This window comes from Haliotis rubra, unplaced genomic scaffold (genome assembly GCF_003918875.1).
Source record: "Haliotis rubra isolate DU_JTF1 unplaced genomic scaffold, ASM391887v1 Scf1406, whole genome shotgun sequence".
Taxonomy (NCBI): Eukaryota; Metazoa; Mollusca; class Gastropoda; order Lepetellida; family Haliotidae; genus Haliotis; species Haliotis rubra.
Window position 1 is genome coordinate 60,843 of NW_025765344.1, and position 13,449 is coordinate 74,291.

The following is a 13,449-nucleotide window of genomic DNA, read 5'->3' on the forward strand; positions in this document are numbered from 1 at the left end:
GTTATCAGCCAGCGGTGGGAGGACATGTTAAATACCAACCTAAACTGGTCACGCCACAACCGCCACAGGTATTGTACACTCTTCAAAAAATAAAACGCAAACCCCATTTTTAGAAGAATTTATTGCGTTAGTTTAAGAGCAATTATTTCATGTAATTTTAATGGTAAAACGGTGTAATTTCACACGTCTATAGACAACACCAGAGCATTTTAACATTGTGTTTATGTTTACTTGAGTCAACAAAAAGCGTCAACGTCAGTATTTTGTGTGGTCACCATTGGCACCAATTACTGCTCGGCACCGTCTTGGCTCAGGCTGGATAAGTCGACGAAGTTCGCTGTTTCGGATTTCTTCCCCAGTCTTCCTCCAATGCGATGGCCAGTTGTGGAGGTGCCTGAGGAGTGTTTTGACGTTGACGTGCACGTCGATCGAGGTCATCCCATAGGTCTTCTATCGGGATTAGATCTGGTGATCGGCATGGCCATGGCAGACATTGATGTTAGAATTGGTACGTTATTGGACCGTGACGCGTGCTATATGTGAAGTAGCGTTGTCAGGCTGGAACAACTCCCTCTGTCGGTCCATAATCGGACTGTGGCAAGACGACGAGGCAAGTGAGCAACCCGGATGTAGCAGTCCTGGGCTTGGGTTGTAACTTTAGGGCGATTTTGGGCGGAATTGATCTGCAGGAAACAATCCCAAAGGCGTGATATCGTGCTCTGATGAACTTTGAAATGTCGGACAACTGCAGACTGCGACTCCCCAGCTTCAAAGCGGCCTATAGCGATGTTTTGACTGTTGGCACTAAGTCGTGGGATAATGATTTCCTCTTTTCCAGGCAAAACGAACGAGAAAAAACAAACACAACGTTTGCCTTTTTATAGTGATCGATACCGACTGCTATTCCGCATACTTGCACGTGTATTTTGCTTTGCATGTTTTCTTGGTGACATTTGCGCGAATATTTCTTCAAATGCTTCTAAAACAAGGGGAAAAGTTAAAAATTCAACATTTTGGCGCTGAAGCTGTTTACAGTCACACAAAGATCACGTTTTGGAATGAAATAGTATGTTTGCATTGTTTTTCCCGCAGCTACATGAATCCAATATTTTTCAAAATCACTTATGCGTTTCTTTTTTTAATAGTGTATATGTTCCAGTTACCGTAGCTGCACAGTTTCTGTATCAGCGACTATCTGAGACGAAGACGGACATGTGCCACCTCCACTGGCGCGTGCAGCTCCATTGCAAGTATCCGGGATAAATGCCTTCTTTGTGTCTCGTGAAAATGACAATACTAGTAATATAATCTGGAGACGTATTGAACGCAGGTAATATTATATGCATAGACGGGAGTATGTTGAGTAGCAACTGTTTAAAAGTGCTTATTGTGCAAGTACGTCCAGCAGATGGTTGGTATGTTGTGACTGACCTACTCCCAACATGTTCAGAGAATGACCTACTTCCGACATATTCAGATAATTAGATAACGAAAAGGTGACTCAATCCTGTCTTTCAAAAGGCGAAACATTCAGTTCAGTGAATATTTAGGTTTCAGCATCGGGTATATGTTCATGATGATTTATAGTTATAAAATACTTTAATATTATGCCTGTCCTGATATTACTGATATGTGTGTGGTCCTAAATACGATGCACACTCGTCAACAAACGTTTCAGACAGAGACGAGGTGAGGTGAGGAGAGGTGAAATGGGGTTTAACGTCGTACTTAAGAATATTTCGCTCATATGACGACGTTCATGCATGTGTATGTGTTGCTTCTTGTACTAACCCAGACTTAAGCTGGTTTTATAGTGCTAGCCCACTGAGATACCATGCAGCAGTTAAGCATGAATACCCACTCAGACACATTATACGGACTCCGAGCCGACCAGTGCTTGTTGTACCCATTTATGCCGAGCGACACAAACATACACTACATGGACTGTTTCCTTGCTCTCTTATCAACTTCTAATGTATGAGTGTTTTGGACAATAAGTTTTGAAAAATAGAATGTTAAGACATTCTAGACTTCAAAGAGTTCCTAATAATAAGGTCCAGTGGGGTAGCCTAGTGGTTAAAGCGTTTGCTCGTCACACCGAAAACCCGGGTTCGATTTCCCACATGGGTACAATGTAAGAAGCCCATTTCTGGTGTCCCCCGCCGTGATACTGCAGGTATAATGCTGCTAAACGCGTAATATTTAACTCGCTCACGACAAATGATAATTTCAGAGACGAGAGTTGGTGGACCAATGTAAACGTTCTGTAGTTGAACAGACGCTGTCATGGCGACCGTCGTCCATGAAGTTCACGTGAACGTAAACAGAGTGCAGGGTGAAAGGATAGTATGCCTCTTGTGCCAGCCGTGATATGGTTTTGACATTGCCAAAAGAAACATTACACTAAATTCAATAGCTCAACCTTGATGTGAACAATGTACGCCACAGTATTCAATCCATATAGATTTCTAGATGAAGTTCCACATCAGAGCTGGTTCCGCTAAGAAATACTACCGATGTGTCTTTAGATATTAACTCACTCATGAACCCACGCACGCACACACTGACGCACTCATTCACTCATTCACAGCTGGTTCCTTTTTTATACATGAAGGCAACTCGACACACGGATGACCATATGTATTGATGTCATTGTCAGCATTAATTAGGTTCAACCACTGCACATGTGTGGACACAAGGGGGCGTTCAGGTCAGTACCTGGTGACAACCACCCCTGCAGCCGTCACTGCTCGACACCGTCTTGGAAAGGATTGCACAAGTCGTCGGATTTTTGCTTGGGGAATTCTCGATCGGGTTCAGACCAGGCGATTTAGAAGGTCAGAGAAGGGCGTTGACGTTTGCATTGGCGAGACAGGCACCTGTTACACGAGCTATGTGGGGTCGAGCGTTGTCGTGTTGAAACATTTCCCTCTGGCGGTTGAACAAGAGGGAGGAGGTGAGCTCGCAGGATTTGGTAGATGTAGTGATTTGCTGTAGCTTTGATCTACCCGTGTAGGAAATGCCTACCCACACCATGACGCTTTCTCCACCAAATCTGTCCACCTGTCGTGTTGACGTCGATACACATGTTGTCTCCCATCCCGTCGTTGCAAGAGGAAAAGTTATTAATCGCTGAAACAGTCGTGTCGAACGTTTGGTGGATATGCTCGAATTCCCACTTGTCTCAGACGATTTCTGATGGTTTGGTCGGAAATTCTTCGAAGACCAGGCACCTGTCCTGCAGTGTCCGTTTCTGTAGCAAATCGGTGACGTAGGTGAAACACCCCGATGAATCGGTCCTGAGCAGGAGTGGTCACTCTTGGTCTTCCACATTTGGGACGATCTTAGTTCGAATTCAAGCGGGTATATCGATGTCATAATCGAGATATGGTGCTGTGGTGGACGTTGAAGTGTCTTGCGAAGACAGACTGGGAATCCTCTACATCCAAACGTCCAATGGCGATATTTCGGTCAGTAATATTGAATCTTGGCATTATTGATCTTCGTTTACGTCGTAAATTTCGTAATGAAATGATAAATTTGGTTTGGTCTTTTATGATGTCTCTACTCATGTGTCCGATGTGTTTTTTCTGCATACACTTTTCATGTATGGTTATAATTTTTATGACAAACGTTTTCAAACACGTTTTGGGATGCGTTTGCCGCGCAATACACAACAACCACGACCTGATTAACCGAATTCAAACATAGGAATTGTCTCAATGACGATTGCTGTCAAAATATATCGAAATGAACAGCTGAAAACGCCTATGCGTTTCATGATCATGTGTCGCATACGTGAACAGTACTTTCTACTGTTTGACCTTCGTGTTTTTCTGGTCCAGGGTAGTGGTGGTCTGATTGATTGAAATAATCAAGCAATCGATCATGTTTTCTCATAATCGAACTCAAACAATTTTTGAATACTTGTTTGCAATAACAATATGTTTCACAAGCTTGGTTTTGTCTGTTCCGTTTCATAAGCACTACAAGTTTGTTCCAAGACATGATTGAATTCCTCTTAAAGACTCCAGAAAATTTATGTTCCTAACATACTAGTCATCCTATAAAGATGTGAAATTTGCAAATACAATTTGTGCAATTTGCAAAACAACACATGAAAGAACTACATGTATTTTCTTCTTTTTTTTGTGTGAATTAACAAACAACCAGGAAAATTTGATAAATGACGCTAACCAATTACTTTCGATGATTGATTGGTTGTAATGAGATTTCAACCATTTCCCAATACTAGTCCAGAGGGTGTTGGGCTTGGACTGAAGGGTCTGTGTGATAACGACACCTTCCTCTCGACTGATGGTACTCCCCTGACCTACGCCCATTGGGCCCCTGGACAACCAACACATGTTTATTGGAATTATGGACCGGAAGACTGTGTGGTCTCCGAGACGTGCTCTCTGGCCGCGTTGTCAGTGGAATGACAGTAACTGCTCAGAAACCCAGAGCTGTGTGTGTGATATCACCTAACAGACATCATTGCATATCGTTATCATGTACTCAAATGTAACATTTCAATAAATAAATGTAACATTTCAATATGATCGTAGTCTGACTGCTGCTGGACTCCAATACAATCTTATGCTTGAGAACAGTAACTGGAGCGGCAGTAAAATCCTTCTCGGCTTGGGTTTCATTCCTCCACAGTTCTCCGTATAACACGTAGATCTGCTGTAGAGTTCTGTGTCCTACGCACAGATGAGTGTGGGTACATGTATTGACCTGCTATAGAACTCTGTGACCTAACGACAGATGAGTGTGGGCACATATACTGAACTGCTATAGATCTCTGTGTCCTAGCGACAAAAGTCTGTCTTTGTACTTGAGTACAACAATGCCAAGATATAAATGATGACTAATGCCAAGATATAAATGAGGACTTTTGCGTCATACACAACACATACTATCCATCGAAATTGCATACACGATGCGTTTTAGAATGTGATCAAATCCATGTTTGTGGAAGCAGCAGTGGCTTAGTGAGTTAGATCACCGACTTTGTGTGCTAGAGTATGAGATGGAATCCCGGATAGAACTCAAAAGTATCAGAATCTTTACGTAACTGAGACAGTGTAATCGCACATGTATATAAATGAGTGCGAGACTGAGTTTAGTTTTACGCCGCACTCAGCAATATTCCAGCTAAATGGCGGCGCTCTGTAAATAATCGAATCTGGACGAGACAATCCAGTGATCAACAGCATGAGCATCGGTCTACGCAACTCGGAACCGATGACATGTGTCAACCAAGCCAGTGAGCCGGACCACCCGATCCCGTTAGTCGCTTCTTATGACAAGCATGGGTTACTGAAAGTTCATTCTAACCCGGACCTTCACGGGTTGCATATATGGTATATCGAAACTGCACAGTACAATGTGAGAGAATGTTTGATTGTAACGTGTGATTCAGATCAATACAGCAATTTTATAGCTTTATGGGAGTATTTTAGCAAATGGTGAATCCCAAGGCAAAACTATTCTGCGAACGATTTGGGTGTTGATGACCGTGAGGTAAATCATTTCTAAAGCGCCAGCTGTTGAAAGTCTGACAAAGATGGAAGTTGTATATTGTAATGCTATCCTGGCTTCAGCCATCTGGCGTCCCCGGTAACCATGGATGACCTTGAATATAACCAGTTAAATAATAGAGTTCATAGTGTAGACATTTGTGGAGCTTGTAAACATGAAGCGCCAAGGCTATAGAATAATCAAAGAACAGTATATCCCGCGGCAGGTTCTATGGAGCGAAACAGAAATAGTAGTCACCACAATAGCAGTCGCTTCACATTGGCAATAATTATAACTGCCAAGTGATAATGTCACTCTCTCTGCTGACCATGCGGAAATACTCCCGCAGTCTGGATGTAACAGAATCACTGTTGGGTACTGTTTCTTGGAAACTGCTAACTCTAGAAGTGTTTGTCACAACCCCTAGTGTACAACACACAACCCTGTGCACTTAAAGGAACCCACGAATCCGTTGGTATATGACCAGATGGTGGCCACATGAATACGTGCAAACACCTAGTTGCGGATACAGCAACGTGCAGTGAAGTTGGACAAAGTACTGTGACTATGTGTCCAAGTCCACCCAGCTGTGAATGGGTACCTCGTTAGGATGAGAAAGCCACAATAACTCGGTGCGCCTAGTGGCAGCAAGGATTGTATACTCCCCCAGAGAGTTGAGATAGATAGTATGATGTGCCGTTGAGACTGACATCCAATGATCGCGGGAAAAAATACCAGCGCCTTGAGCATGCAATAGTTGCCTGGATATGTGCGCTATATAAATATCCTATATATAATATATAGAAGTGAGGATTAAGTTCCCTGCTCGCATGGTTAACAGTGTGCAATGCCAGAACGTTTCACCACATGATACGCTCTGTCAACCGACATGTAGTCCCTGCAACTAATTATATATACGGCGTAATACATCCACTCTACCAGCAGGTCCACAAGCAATGAGATGAATGAAGGCTCAAAACAATGGGAAGGGGCGATAGGGTTAAATGTGACATTTGTGGACCCAAGGGGACCCATTTAAATAATCCAGCTTCACAATCAACAGAATCTACGTACATGGTCTAACACATGTGCGGATGAAACTATCGCTGTGGGCTAGACACGCACAAGGTCTCCAAAGCATCATTTAGTTGAGTCGACCAATGTCATTTTGACCGAGTTCATTGTGAGGTGGCAGGTGCACGTCACGTTGAATAGGCAATGGCGGGCCAGACGTAATTAATGGTGGAAAGGTGAGGCCTGTGTGATGGCCAAACTATGTTTTGACCTGTTCCATGGACAATATGAATCGCAGTTCGAGCAGTCATTCTGATAGCCCCTCTTCCCCTATACCAAGACCAACCACCCCAACACGATCATGCTGTACGACGTCCAAAACCTGAATCTGCTGATTGGAAAACATGCAGCGTTTAGGCAACTGTACCATGTGTCCACCTGCAGCATACCTATAGCAAGTTCACGTTGCGAACAAGGCATAGTTTGATTAAGGAGTATGTAAGCGTTTGGTTGCAAGAAGTCTTCTCACATCCGAGTATATGTAGCCTGTAATGTAGGCACTTTGGCGCAGGTTTATACAATCTTTTTAATATATATTCGATGAGTAACAAATATATATATATCTAAATAATGAACTTTCTGCCAATACAGATGAATTAAAAGCAGTTTGACCATTATTATCAGCAGCACAGAGTCATTTGCGGGTCAGCTGTCTGACATCACAGTCAGACGGAAGGTGAGTGAATATGGTTTTGCCACTATTCCAGCAATATCACGACGGGGGACACCAGAAATGGGCTTCACGCCACAATTAAACAGACAATGGCCGGTTGGCCACTGAAGCATGACATTGTGTAGACCAGCGGTTTATGCCAGACCATGCCGTGTTGCAGCAAATAAATAAATATTCTGAATACACAGTACATACACGTATCGTTTGGACCACATTAATTTGAATGCAAATGCAGTTAGAATGCACTTAAAATGCTGTTCGATATTTTGCCACTTCGAATGTACCTCGAAAGTCTTGAACATGTTGAAAACATTCGGGCATGTTACAAGAACTGACACGAATAGTTGGAGTGCATTCGGAATGGAGTTAGAAGTTTTAGAATGCAGTTCGAATTTCCAGGAATCTCCATCAATTTTCATTCCGACGGCATTCTGGCTCATTCCGCCTCAAGTGTGAGGGGGGTATTACGCCGCACTCAGCAATATTCAAGCTATATGGCCGCGATCTGTAAAAAATCGAGTCTGGACGAGACAATCCAGTGATCTACAGCATGAGCATCGATCTACGCAACTGGCATAGGATGACATGTGTCAACCAAGTCAGACCACCCGATCCCGTTAGTCCCATGGGTTACTGAAGATCAATTCTAACCGGCATCTTCACGGGTACGCCGTTGAACGAGGATATCCTGCTCAGACATGTTAGGGGGCGGTGGGGTAGCCCAGTGGTTAAAGCGTTGGCTCGTCACGCCGAAGACCCGGGTTCGAATCCCCACATGGGTACAATTTGTGAAGCCCATGTCTGGTGTCCCCCGCCGTGATGTTGCTGGAATATTGCTAAAAGCGGCGTAAAACCAAAAGTTCAGTCAGTCAGTCAGACATGTTAGGCCGACTCCGAGCCGAGCAGGGTGCCGTTGTACAAAACAACCTTAGCGCTAGGACTACCTTAAGTCTATGTTAAGGTATGAGGTTACGATCACCTCAGCACTAAGATCGCTTTGTACAACGGCACCCCGGTCTTGTCCCCTAAATGCCACGTGTCAGGCAGAGTAACAAGACGTACCTAAGTAGTGTGCCGCTAACGATCTTCGAAACACTGGCCTGAAGCTGCCGGACGCTCTCAGAGGGTCGGACCGCCTCCGTGGTGTAGTGGTTAGAGCGTCCGCCCGGAGAGCGGAAGGTCGCCGGTTCGATCCCCGACCGCGTCAGACCAAAAAGACATTAAAATAGGGTACTTGTTGGTCCCTGTCTGGCGCTCGGCATTAATGGGTACAACAAGGACTGGTCGGCTCGGAGTCAGTATAATGTGTCTGAGTTGGGTATTCATGCTTAACTGCGGCATGGTATCTCAGTGGGCTAGCACTATAAAACCAGCTTAAGTCTGGGCTAGTACAAGCAGCCGCACATACACATACATATGCATGCACGTCGTCATATGAGCGAAATATTTTCAAGCACGACGTAAAACCCAATTTCACCTCACCTCTCACATGGTCGATTTACTATGTGAAGAGGGGCCAAAGATATTTATTTCCCAGACATTCAACACAATATTAGTCAGTTCATTCAGCAAACGATATATTTTGTGTGTGCTTAGCCTTGGAACAATTTCATTTTGAGCATTTTCGAGGAAAGACTTTTGGTGTTAACTTTATCTGCCACTAACGGTAAAGAATATAATGGGTTCCCGCCTATGGTTTCGTCAGCGTGACTGTCGATAAGGATGAACTTATATTGTGTGTACTTATACTCAAGGCAAACATTCAAGAGCAAACAAGAGCGCGTCATATTTACACAGTGCATGCATTGCACAGTCAGGTCATGGCGACACCCGTCAGCCTTGTGCAACACGCTGTGGTGCACTCATGACGTGGCCTGGCAACGCCTCGAACAGAAATCAGTTGGATGAGTTGTGACATGAAATGTTCTCAGGTGGTCAATACATGGCAGATGGGGGTAGATCTAGGAGGTGAGTGAGTGAGTTTGGTTTTACGCCGCTTTTAGCAATATCCCAGCAATATCATGGCGGTGGACACCAGAAATGGGCTTCACACACTGTACCCATGTGGGGAATCGAAACCGGGCGTTCGGCGTGACGAGTGAACGCTTTAACCACAAGGCCACCACAGATGGTGGAAATACGGTGGTTGCAGTGGAGGGTGTTGATTGAGGGATGGTAGATGATGGAAATACGGGTGTTTGACGTGATGGGAGGTGGTGGTGGTTTGTAGTGGAGGGTGTTGATGGTGGAAATACGGGTGTTTGACGTGAAGGGAGTGGTGGTGGTGGTTGTAGTGGAGGGTGTTGATGGTGGAAATACGGGTGTTTGACGTGATGGGAGTAGTGCTGGTGGTTGTAGTGGAGGGTGTTGATTGAGGGATGGTAGATGGTAGAAATACGGGTGTTTGACGTGATGGGAGTGGTGGTGGTGGTGGTAGTGGTGGGTGTTGATTGAGGGGTGGTAGATGGTGGAAATACGGGTGTTTGACGTGATGGGAGGTGGTGGTGGTTGTAGTGGAGGGTGTTGATTGATGGATGGTAGATGGTAGAAATACGGGTGTTTGACGTGATGGGAGTGGTGGTGGTGGTGGTAGTGGTGGGTGTTGATTGAGGGGTGGTAGATGGTGGAAATACGGGTGTTTGACGTGATGGGAGGTGGTGGTGGTTGTAGTGGAGGGTGTTGATGGTGGAAATACGGGTGTTTTACGTGATGGGAGTGGTGGTTGAAGTGGTAGTGGAGGGTGTTGATGGTGGAAATAAGGGTGTATGACGTGATGGGAGAGGTGGTGGTGGTGGTGGTGGTGGTGATGATTCGGGTGGTGGTGGTGTTTGCGAAGGGGTGGTTGCAAAGGAGGGGGTGGTTGACGATATTAAAACAATGTCAATTTCCATGCACAAACCTACACCATCTCAGGTGACCATGTCTTTGTTGTCTCTCATGCAGCAGCAGTACCGCCACATACTGAAGGTATCATATACCATGTTGAAAAACCATGTGACATTTATAACACTCCTACATTCATGTATATTTCATCACGCCTTACGTCATAGCAGGGGCTTGTACATCGCATGTTGTGGGTGGGGTTTGGGCTGAGAAAAATATATCCACTCATGGGGGAAGGGTTAAGGAAATATTTTCCCCTCAGATGGGTGGGAACGAAGCAGAGAACAGCTTCTGCAAGCACAACATCACGTTAGATAAAACATCATCATTTGATGTCGGCTAGTGTGCGGCGACTACACACACCGCGGGGACATGATGGGGTGGACGTGTCCACTGAAGCAAGTGTCCACTACAAGTGAGTATGCTATGTTTATCAGGCACATCCCTTCACAGTGAACTATCTGCAGAGATGTACATCCCAGTTGTAATTACTCTTTTAACAGCTGATGGTTCAGCGTCCTTGGTGTCTCGCGATGCAGTCACAAATGTTGTTGCACTATCATGATTGCTTCTAGATAAGTGTAGGGCTTATTGTTGCACTATCATGATTGCTTCTCGATAAGTGTAGGGCTTATTGTTGCACTATCATGATTGCTTCTCGATAAGTGTAGGGATTATTGTTGCACTATCATGATTGCTTCTAGATAAGTGTAGGGCTTATTGTTACACCATCATGATTGCTTCTTGATAAGTGTAGGGATTATTGTTGCACTATCATGATTGCTTCTAGATAAGTGTAGGGCTTATTGTTGCACTATCATGATTGCTTCTCGATAAGTGTAGGGATTATTGTTGCACTATCATGATTGCTTCTCGATAAGTGTAGGGATTATTGTTGCACTATCATGATTGCTTCTCGATAAGTGTAGGGATTATTGTTGCACTATCATGATTGCTTCTTGATAAGTGTAGGGATTATTGTTGCACTATCATGATTGCTTCTAGATAAGTGTAGGGCTTATTGTTGCACTATCATGATTGCTTCTTGATAAGAGTAGGGATTATTGTTGCACTATCATGATTGCTTCTTGATAAGTGTAGGGCTTATTGTTGCACTATCATGATTGCTTCTTGATAAGTGTAGGGCTTATTGTTGCACTATCATGATTGCTTCTTGATAAGTGTAGGGCTTATTGTTGCACTATCATGATTGCTTCTTGATAAGTGTAGGGCTTATTGTTGCACTATCATGATTGCTTCTAGATAAGTGTAGGGCTTATTGTTGCACTATCATGATTGCTTCTTGATAAGTGTAGGGGCTTATTGTTGCACTATCATGATTGCTTCTTGATAAGTGTAGGGCTTATTGTTTGCACTATCATGATTGCTTCTAGATAAGTGTAGGGCTTATTGTTGCACTATCATGATTGCTTCTAGATAAGTGTAGGGATTATTGTTGCACTATCATGATTGCTTCTTGATAAGTGTAGGGATTATTGTTGCACTATCATGATTGCTTCTTGATAAGGGTAGGGATTATTGTTGCACTATCATGATTGCTTCTAGATAAGTGTAGGGCTTATTGTTGCACTATCATGATTGCTTCTTGATAAGTGTAGGGATTATTGTTGCACTATCATGATTGCTTCTAGATAAGTGTAGGGCTTATTGTTGCACTATCATGATTGCTTCTTGATAAGTGTAGGGCTTATTGTTGCACTATCATGATTGCTTCTTGATAAGTGTAGGGCTTATTGTTGCACTATCCTGTTTGCCTTCTTGATAAGAGTAGGGCTTAAAAACCAGTGGCTGATGGAATGAGCAACCCTCCCTTCCGCCAGAGACGTACAAAAAACATGGTCAGCCAGTCTAAACATCCGGTCAAAACAAATTGGCTCTTACGTCCAACACTAGAATATCTTTGGCCTGTTCTAATTTGGGTCATTACGGGTCAGCTCGCTTGTTCTATGCTGAGGATGAACCTGTTACCGATACTGTTCATGAGTGAGTGAGTGAGTGAGAGAAAAGAAGTGGTTCATGCGTTGTGGGGGCGTGTAGTGTTCACGAGTTGTGAATAAGTGTGTGTGTGTGTGTGTTTCTTGTGTTATTAGTGTGTGTGGTGTTCACGTGTTGTGAGTGTGTGTAAACTTCTGTGAGGTTCACAGTATAAGTTGTGAGAGTGTGTGAGTAAATTATCATCTGTGAGGTTCATGCAGTATAAGTGCGTGTGGTGTTCACGTGTTGCGAGTGTCTGAGGTTGATACATTATGAGCATGCGTGGTGTTCACGCGTTGTGAGTGTGTGAGCTTGATACATTATGAGCATGCGTGGTGTTCACGTGTTTTGAGTGTGTGAGCTTGATACATTGTGAGCATGCGTGGTGTTCACGTGTTGTGAGTGTGTGAGCTTGATACATTATGAGCATTCATGGTGTTCACGTGTTGTGAGTGTGTGAGCTTGATACATTATGAGCATGCGTGGTGTTCACTTGTTGTGAGTGTGTGAGGTTGATACATTATGAGCATGCGTGGTGTTCACGTGTTTTGAGTGTGTGAGGTTGATACATTATGAGCATGCGTGGTGTTCACGTGTTGCGAGTATGATTGTGAGGTTCATGCAATATAAGTGCGTGTGGTGTTCACATGTTGCTAGTTCATTTATTGTGTGAGAGTATTGGATGTTCAGGCCCAGTGTGTGTTTTTCTGTGTTGTGATTGCATTTTTGTGTGTGCACGTGTAGTGTTGACGTGTTGTGTGTTTGCACGTGTAGTGTTGACGTGTTTTGTGTGTGTGCACATGTGGTGTTGACGTGTTGTGTGTGTACACGTGTGGTATTGATGTGTTGTGTGTGTGCACGTGTAGTGTTGACGTGTTGGGTGTGTGCACGTGTGGTGTTGACGTGTTGGGTGTGTGCACGTGTGGTGTTGACGTGTTGTGTGTGTGCACGTGTAGTGTTGACGTGTTCTGCGTGTGCATGTGTGGTGCTCTTGTGCTGTGTTTGAATGTGTGTTCTTCATACACGTGTTGCAGGCTGTTTTGTTGTGCGAGTGTAGCATCTTTTTTTGTTTTGTTGCTATAGATTCCAGAACATTCCCGATAAACACCATCGCACGTTGTAAGCGATCGAGAAAGTTATATATACAAATGAGCATTAATTAAGCAACACCTAAATCTAGAGGTAATTTTTAAACCTTTGGCACGCAAGACGAAGGGATGTCCTTTCTGAGTGTTTTTGAGTGTACCACACTTGAACATTAACACGTGGAAGCACGTGGCCAACGGTTAAGTAAAGGA